Source organism: Sebastes fasciatus, chromosome 3 (genome assembly GCF_043250625.1).
Source record: "Sebastes fasciatus isolate fSebFas1 chromosome 3, fSebFas1.pri, whole genome shotgun sequence".
Lineage (NCBI taxonomy): Eukaryota > Metazoa > Chordata > Actinopteri > Perciformes > Sebastidae > Sebastes > Sebastes fasciatus.
The window spans coordinates 37,389,424-37,398,764 of record NC_133797.1 but is presented as its reverse complement, the minus strand read 5'-3'; positions in this window follow the sequence as shown (position 1 = coordinate 37,398,764).

The window sequence follows — 9,341 nt, the reverse complement described above, 5'->3', positions numbered from 1 at the left end:
GATATGGAACGAGAAAAACTAGTTCATGGTGATGAACAGACAAGGCCAGGCTTCTAGTGGCCTTATGCAAATACTTCAAATGCTCATCAATCTTGAAATGTTTGGAAATAGATGAAAAAGTCCTTATTGAAGGAGTGAACATAAAAGCACACAAAAGTGTGCGTGTATGTGTGATTGTGTACGACTGAATATGAAACTGATCCGTGTTTTAGCGCCAGTGTGTCCCCGTACAACAACAGCAGTGACATTTATCAAAGAAAAGACGTGTTGATTTCTGCATTGTTCTGTACATTTTACTGCAGACACACATACTGTACCTACGCAGAGGGCTGAATCCAAACAGTAATTACCATACCTGACTGACATACAGACAGACAGAGAGATGTGTGTGTGCGTGTGTGCTCGCACTGAGACTAAATTAATATCAAAGCACACTGTTTCTTGTATGACGTTTAAATTCACTACAAAAAAAACACTTTGTCATGTTTTGACAATATGTATTTTATTTGAATATGCAACCTGGAAAAAATTCTGACTTGCAAAGTCTAACATAATTCTACTTCCACAGTTTCCAGTGATGTTTCCCTTAAAGCCCCTCTCCAGAGTATTTTGGCATTTCCTGACTAAGAGAGAGAGAAAGAAAGCGAGAGAGATGCAAGTACTGTGGATGGAAAAAGTAAAGACATCAAAGAGCAGTGGAGGAGAGAAACAGCTGGTCAGTGTGTGTGTGTATTTGTACTGCATGTGTGTATGTGTATTTGTACTGCATGTGTGTGTACATGAACACACCTTCAAAGGGGACCCTAGATGTGCAGCCCACCTGACTTCAAGCATCAATATATAGGGACACATACACACTCATGCACACACTCTTAAAAACACACAAGACACACTTACACAAAGTACACACAGCGACTGAACTCCCCTCTCTCTCACACACACACACACACACACACACACACACACACACACACACACACACACACACACACACACATGTACTGTATGTGCAAACCCCACCTGTCACTGTGTCTGTGCATGTGGCTGCATGCGGTGTGAGTGTGTGTGTGTTTCTTGTCAGCGATTAAAGCACACGAAAGTCCCACACAGATAAATCACCAGTTCCGTGGATGTTCAGGCGGGGTGGGGGGGTTGTACGCGTCTTGACATGTCCAGACTCAACGCACCACAGCTGGGCAGGATCGGCCTGGATTCAGCCTCTCTCTGGAGGAGAGAACCAGACTGAAGCAGACGGATGAGGCCAATGCTGTGCTGCATAGTTTCTGATTGTAGCTGGAGCCGTTCTGCACTTTATATTTCATGTTGCAGAGGAAACTTTTCTGTCTCAACATCTTAACAGTTAAAGCAGCAGTGGGTAGAAATGGAGCAAATATGATTCAAAAAAACATTTTTATAAAACTATACTATACTATACAATATCCTGACTGTAGTGCATGATACAGAAAAAAATCATGTGCCTCTGTGTCCTCCGGTGTTCCTAATGGCATCTGCAAGATTTCACAGACCGGAGGAAAACAACCAATCAGAGCTGATCTGGAGTCTTGCCGTCTCTGAGCGGCTGTCAATCACTCACAAACGCCGACCAAACGCCGACCAAACGGTCAAACTTGGCAACGCTGATCAAATATGAATCAATATTCTGTTACTGTAATTCCTATTTCTCTCCTCAAATGTCTTCAGAAACATCTTGTAGTGTACTGTTTAGCTGTAAAATGAGAAAGTTTGTGACCCGGCAGCCGTGTTGAGATCAAGTTGAGGAAATACCAAGCACCGCCCACCAGCCGGAGCACAGCCAATAGGAATGTGCTCTCTCTGAAATGACCTGGGATTGGTCAAAGTCTCCCGTCACGGGCTAAATTTCCAAAGCCTGAAAACAGAGCCATGAGGAGGTGCAGAAGCCGAGTTTTCTCTCAGAACACTTGAACTACAATATGCTGAAAGGTTATGATGGAATTTTTGCCCAATGATGCCAAAAAATTGTTGCTTACTGGAGCTTTAAGTCTCAGTTTTAGTCCAAACTAAGAAATTGCTTTTAAGTCTGCTACATCTCAAGTCTCTCAGTTCAAATGTCATGTCCAGCCTTAAAGCTTCAGTAGGCAGAATGTTTTTGGCATTATTGGGCAAATCACAACATGTTCTGCCGGGTTACAAACTTTGTCATTTTACAGCTAAACTGTGCACGACAAGATGTTTCTGAAAACATTTGAGGAGAGAAATAGACATTACAGTAAAAGAATATTGATTCATATTTGATCAGCGCTGCCTAGTTTGACCGTTTGGTCGGAGTTCGCTAGTGATTGACAGCCGGCTCTCATAGACGGCAGCTGGACGGCAGACTCCCGATCAGCTCTGATTGGTTGTTTTCCTCCGGTCGGTGAAATCTTGCAGATGCCGTTAGGAGCACCGGAGGACACAGAGGCACATGATTTGTTTTCTGTCCCATGCACTACTGTCAGGATATCGTGACAGTTTTATAAAAATAATCATATTTTCTCCATTTCTACCCACTGCTGCTTTAACTGTTATTCTATTTTCAGTCGTGCATGTGATGCCTCGCCTTGTCGGCACGTCAGAGGCTTTAGCCCTCATAAGTCGTAGTGTTGAAGCATGCGACTCGTGGTGTCATTTACAGCTCTGTATTGTGATATGACAAGCGACAGAATTACTGAATAGGGCTGTTGATGAGTGAACACTGCTTTCTTTCACGTCCAAGGTTCGTCAATGAAAAGCAAAAAATATGATACGCTGCTTCTCTGGAGAGAAACAGAGTGAGTGTGTGTGAGTGCATGTGGTTACCTGCGCTCGTGAGTGTGTATGTCTAAGAACGAGCTGAGGTGACGAGGAGGTTTATCTCCTGGAGGGTCAAAGCTGCTTGGAAGTGGTGAGGAGTACACACTCACACACACTGATTGAATAGAGCCGCAGCCAGGAAAGGAAACTCCCTGGCTTAGAAAGGCAGTGATCACTCATATCCTGATCTTCTGATAACAACGCGTGTGTGGTTTTGTGTGCGTTTGCATGGTTGTACAGTGCTCATATGTCTCTATTGCCATAGTTACTCTCTGTATTCGTTCATGAGGCGCGTATAAGACGAGCATTCCTTATCTCTGCTGACATCTATTCTGCACACAAACACACACACATGCTTTTCCACATATTGTCTGTCACCTCCGCATGTCGTAACGCCTCAGGTATGGATACTGTCATCACAGCACTTATCTATCTCTCTCTAGTTCTTTGTCGAGGTCTCTCTCCACGTTTAAAGAGAAATCATCGGCGAGGCAGAGGTGACACAACCACAAAATAACGCCCGGGACAGACTGGGCACGTCAGGAGCGCGTGGCGGCTGCGTAATTCACGCGTCGGGTGTTCAGACCAGCTGCGTTTCTGCTGCTGCTGTCAGCCCTTTCTTTCTACATAGTTTGCTTTCATAATGGCCATTTCATTTCATTATAACTGTCATTTATATTTATTTTAGACAGAGAAAGGTTAAGAAACGTGTGGTAATTTGTAAATAATAGTAATAATCCACTATTAAATACCTGTACGTTATTCATTCATAGAGCTCTGCAAGTCACTGCATGTTCTACAACACTGTCCTGAAAATATTTCAGAATAAAAGCCTTGTGTTAACAAATTAAGTAATTTTGTGAACAGAAAAAAAACGCATGAGGGCTTTTATTTTGAAATGAAAGTAGGCATTGTTGTTTTAAAAATAAATCTTTACTTTTTTTTCATGTCCGTAACATATTCTACAGAGATAAACATCGAAACTATAGTAATGTTGCCAGTATGATGTCAATAAACAGTTAATAGATCATTTTCACTGTCTGTTCTTGCTGTGAACTGCGTGCGGCTCGCATCAAAAATAGGCGAGACCTCGAATCTCTAGAAGAGACGCAGCTGACACACAGCCGTCTCACGTGGGCTGTGTGGCTGCTCGAACCGGTTAACACGGACGGCGAAAAAAAACAACAACAGGTAACGCAGCCGCCACGCACTGCTCACGCGGCCAGTCTATCCTGGGCTTAAGACACGATCAGATATGTAGGGGGGCCAAGGGGCCACTGTAGATGATGGCCTACACAATAGCCACACTCATTAAATATATGGGATCTACAGCAATTTATTTGCAAAAACAGCACTGCTCTTTTCCCCTGAAGATTAGTGCTTTATTTGATAAAAGTGTAATTTTAAATCGGTTTACTGCTGAGAACCATGGCCTCAGATTTAGAGGTGAAACGATGGATTGCCTCCTCCGGGTAGGGAATGAGTCCTTACCCCAAGTGAAGGAGTTCAAGTACCTCATTGTCTTGATCACGAGTGATGGGACTATGGAACGTGAGATTGGCTGGAAAATCGGAGCAGCGGGGGCGGTATTGCATTCGCTTTACCGCACCGTTGTGACGAAAAAAGAGCTGAGCCGGAAGGCAAAGCTCTCGATCTACTGGTCAATCTTCGTTCCTACTCTCACCTATGGTCATGAGGGCTGGGTCATGACCAAAAAAAACTAGATCGTGGGTACAAGCGGCCAAAATTGGTTTTCTCAGGAGGGTGGCTGGTGTTCTCCCTTAGAGATAGGGTGAGAAGCTCAGTCATCCGTGAGAGACTTGGAGTAGAGCCGCTACTCCTTTGCGTTGAAAGGAGCCAGCTGAGGTGGTTCGGGCATCTGGTAAGGATGCCCCCCTGGCCGCCTCCCTAGGGAGGTGTTCCAGGCACGACCAGCTGGGAAGAGGCCACGGGGAAGACCCAGGACTAGGTGGAGAGATTATATCTCCACACTTGTCTGGAACGCCTCGGGATCCCCCAGTCAGAGCTGGTTCATGTGGCCCGGGAAAGGGAAGTTTGGGGTCCCCTGCTGGAGCTGTTGCCCTCGCGACCCGACCTCGGAGAAGCGGTTGAAGATGAGTAAAAAATTAGTAGTAATTTTTAATGATGTTAGTGAATGTGCTCTTTACTTCAGGTGAAGCGGCCCACCTCCATTATAAAACTCTCAAATGTCATCCATGCATGACACTGTTGCATCAGAATAAAATGTACTGTACTCTCTCAGAAGCTTTAATCCAGAAATATTCAAATGTGTGTGTGTGTGTGTGTGTGCGTGCGTGCATGAGCGTTTAAGGATTAATCCCTCGTGTTTGCCCTGACAGCTACACGTTTCATAAAAGAGCAACAGATGAAAGCATCGAGGAGGGCTGTGTTGGTGTTGTTGAAGCCACGTTTTGTTCTGATAATCTGGCAACTCTTCAGCCTGACCGTTGTCTACACCTCTCCCAGCTGAGAACACGGTATCACACACACACACGCACACACACACACACACACACACACACACACACACACACACGCATTCACACACTTGCTTTGAGAAAAGGTGTAATAAAACTTCCCCGTCAGTCTTTCATGTGAGGGGCTTAAGAGCTGTCACACTAACAGGAGGAAACCACCGTGCTTTGATAGGCCGTCCACACACTGAACACAGATCTGCACACAGCGTGCATGGACGTGTGTGTGTGTGAGTTAAATATTCTCAGGTTTCATTGCTCCATGAGGCCGCTTGATATCTAAATACATATATATTAAATACTGGTGAAGCTAAACAGCACTGACTGGCTGTATCTAATTATATATTAGTTGCATTTAAAAAATGTACATCTGGACACCATGTTAAAGCTTCAGTAGGCAGTATATTTTTGACATCATTGGGCAATAATCCCATAATAACCTTTCAGCATATTGTAATTCAAGTGTTCTGAAAGAAAACTAGACCTCTGCACCTCCTCATGGCTCTGTTTTCAGGCTTTAAAAAATGTAGTCCGTGACGGGAGACTTTGACCAATCACAGGTAATTTCAGAGAGAGAGAGCGTTCCTATTGGCTGTGCTCCGGCTGGTGGGCGGTGCTTGGTATTTCCTCAACTGATCTCAACATGGCTGCAAAGTCACAAAACGTTCTCATTTTACAGCTAAACAGTACACTACAAGATGTTTCTGAAGACATCTGAGGAGAGAAATAGACATTACAGTAACAGAATATTGATTCATATTTGATCAGCGCTGCCTAGTTTGACTGTTTGGTTGAAGTCCGCGAGTGATTGACAGCAAGCTCTCATAGACGGCAGACCCCAGATCGGCTCTGACTGGTTGTTTTCCTCCGGTCTGTCGTCAGTGGCTTGTGAAATCATCAGGCCACCCGCCACTTCAGCAGACAGGGAAAAAGCTAGTGATGGGAATAAATAACCGATTCCGGTTAAGAACAGGTTCTGAGTTGTCCGATTCCTTGGCATGTCATGCCTCCGTCACTATCGATTCCTTTGTATTGATGCTTTCCCACATGTGACGCATACACATACTGTATCATGCTTCAGTTTGTTTGGGACCGGAGCCACGGTTGATAGAAAAAAAAGCACTCAACAGCATTGCGCTGTTGAGTGCTTTTTTCGATGGGCAGCGTAGATGTCGTTAGGAGCACCGGAGGACACAGGAGGCACATGATTTGTTTTTTCGATTATCTGTCTCTCGCACTACTGTCAGGATATAGTGAATTTTTTATAAAAATAACTTTTTTTAATCATATTTGCTCCATTTCTACCCACTGCTGCTTTAAGTCACCTCATCTAATTCATGTAGCTTTCTTACTTTATTCCGCCATCTATCTTGGTTTGCTTGTAGGGGACATTCAGTTTGCCTATGACCTCCGCCAAGGCCGTAGGCCTAGGAAGGAGGTTATGTTTTCACCGGCGTTAGTTTGCTTGTTGGTTTGTTTGTTTGTTGGTTTGTTTGTTTGTTTGTTTATTTGTTTGTTTGTTTGTTTGTTTGTTTGTTTGTTTGTTTGTTTGTTTGTTTGTTTGTTTGTTTGTCCGTTAGTAGGATTAGTCCAAAAGTCCGCAATGGATTTGAATGAAATTTTGGAGGGGGTGGGGTGTGGCACAATGAACAATCCATTCGATTTTGGTGGCGATCCGGATCATGATCCGGATTCAGGAATATTTTCAAGGATTCCGATCAGCCTGAGCGTTAAAACCACAGGGTATAACACATGCGCAGTGTAACTGATGATGTGTTGATGACGCGTGAACCCTCCTCCTTCTGAGAGCAGAGAGATACGTGTGTGGATGAGTGTGCGGAACCTGCTGGCCGTCCGCGATGACAAAGAAAAAAACGGTAGATGACAACGTAGTGTAACGTTATACAGACATAACAAGGCTGCTGAATGAGAGAGGCTTCCGCCGATACGTTAAACAGAAACGCACCATATTGATAACAAGCCGACCACCTCATGTAACCGCCAGCTGTGAGATATGATCTGTTTTTAAAGTCACGTGTTGGCGGAGGTCGCTGCTCTCCGAGTGCAGTTCTAGTTTACCTTATTTATTGTATAAATGAATCAAAATCAAAATCACCAAAATTGTATTATTATTTCTTCGCCTTTCAAATGTGACCATCAGATCAAACACAACGAAATCAACACATGGAGAGAGAGAGAGAGGGATGGAGAAAGTGTGCAAACAGAATAAATGGAGGAGAAAACCGGTTTAGAGGAGCAGATCGAGGCTCCGTCACAGAGTGGAGGCACCGAGCCAGTAGATGCAAACCCACTTCGGATTGATCACAAATAGGAGATAATCAATTCAACTCCAATTGAATTCACATCAAGCAGAGGGGGAAAAGGCTTTTCAACGGAGCAGCAGAGGCATTCTTCCCACTCCGCCATTGATGGCGCGTTTGACACACATTTGTCATGTCGAGACCTTGTGGAGAATTCCTACCGATTATTCAGTAAAAATCCATAGCTCTCTGCTCCCCTGCCGTTTCTGGAAAATCTCTCTCGTCATTTTTTTTTTTCTTGTCGTTTCTCATCGGTGGGGCTTTGTCCTCTGTGCAATGCAGAGTCACCTGGGGTGTATTGGGTATTTATGATGACTATACAGTCTGTGAACAAACACACACACACACACACACACACATCTCCCCCGTGATGAACACACAAACGCTGTTCCATTGATCCGCTAATCTAGTGGGGCGGGGAAGTGCAAGACTCTCATTTAGTTAAAATCATTACCCCTCCCACAAGATAGATAGAGATGAAGGGGTTTAGAGAGAAAACAGGGAGGTGGAAAAAGAGGATAGGGCAAATGAGGTGACAGAAAAATATGAGAAAAAGAGAGACGAGGGGGGATGGGGGGGGGGAATGAGGGATGAAGAGCGAGAATAGCATGACGGGCAATCCTAAAATTAGCTTTTGCAAATTCTGCTGCACAGAACATCACTTTCTGTCTCTCCCTCTTTCTCTCTCTCTATCTAAACTCTCCTGTCCTCTCTGCTGCTGTCCCTTTCTCTCATTCACCAACTCACATCACACACACATACACACACACACACACACACACACTGCAGAGAGGTGTGTTTTGCAGAGGGAAGTCTTTGCAGCGGTCGATAGCACTTGGCGAGTGATCTATCGACAGAGCGGGAGCGTGTGAGAGATGAGTTCAATATACTTCAATTTAGCTCCACTTGCTTTAATTACTTCCACCATGCATGCGTGTGTGTGTGTGTGTATGTGTGTGTGTGTGTGTGTGTTTGTGTGTGTGTGTGTACCCCCCGAGGCTGTTAGACTACCCGTGAAGGCTGATAATAAAAATACAGCGTTGGCCATTATTGAATTCAGGGTCTGCAGAGTATTTAGGAGGGTCCTGACCCCTCAAGGTGTGGGTTTATTTAAAGAATGTGCTACATTTTTAATCATATATATCCATTTCATACTGTTTGTGATGTATAATCTTTTTTCACTAGATTTTCTCCAGAGATCGAGAAAAGTCTTTTTCTATTACGAAGGTTCCTGACGGAGTGCAATGACCCGGAAGTATCTCAGTAGCAGCCATGATAAGAGCTGTTCGAATCCTCTAAATGTTGAGGAAAGGAGCTTCAATGCTTCCTTTATTATCTCCTTAAGCAGAGGATACACTGGAGCATCCTTTACCAAAGGAAAGGAGATAATGCTGTCCTACAATTCCTTACGTCCGCAACTTTTAAAGCGATGCACCATTCTGCCGTTCATGAAAACAAACAATATCTTCTATGTTGCATAATATTTTCAGAAATCATAATTTGGATTCATGTTGATAAACATGAGTGGACAGTGACAACCATTTCGTTTCACTTTCTATTTATTTATTTCGAACAAGTAACAAATGAGTAAAAAACAAAAAAAAACATATAGCTAACAAATAATCACCATAAATATCTCCTCCTCTCCCTCCCTGTACCGCTCCTCATCTGGCATGTTAATGGATGTTTCTGCTCCTATTAAGAATTTAAGAGT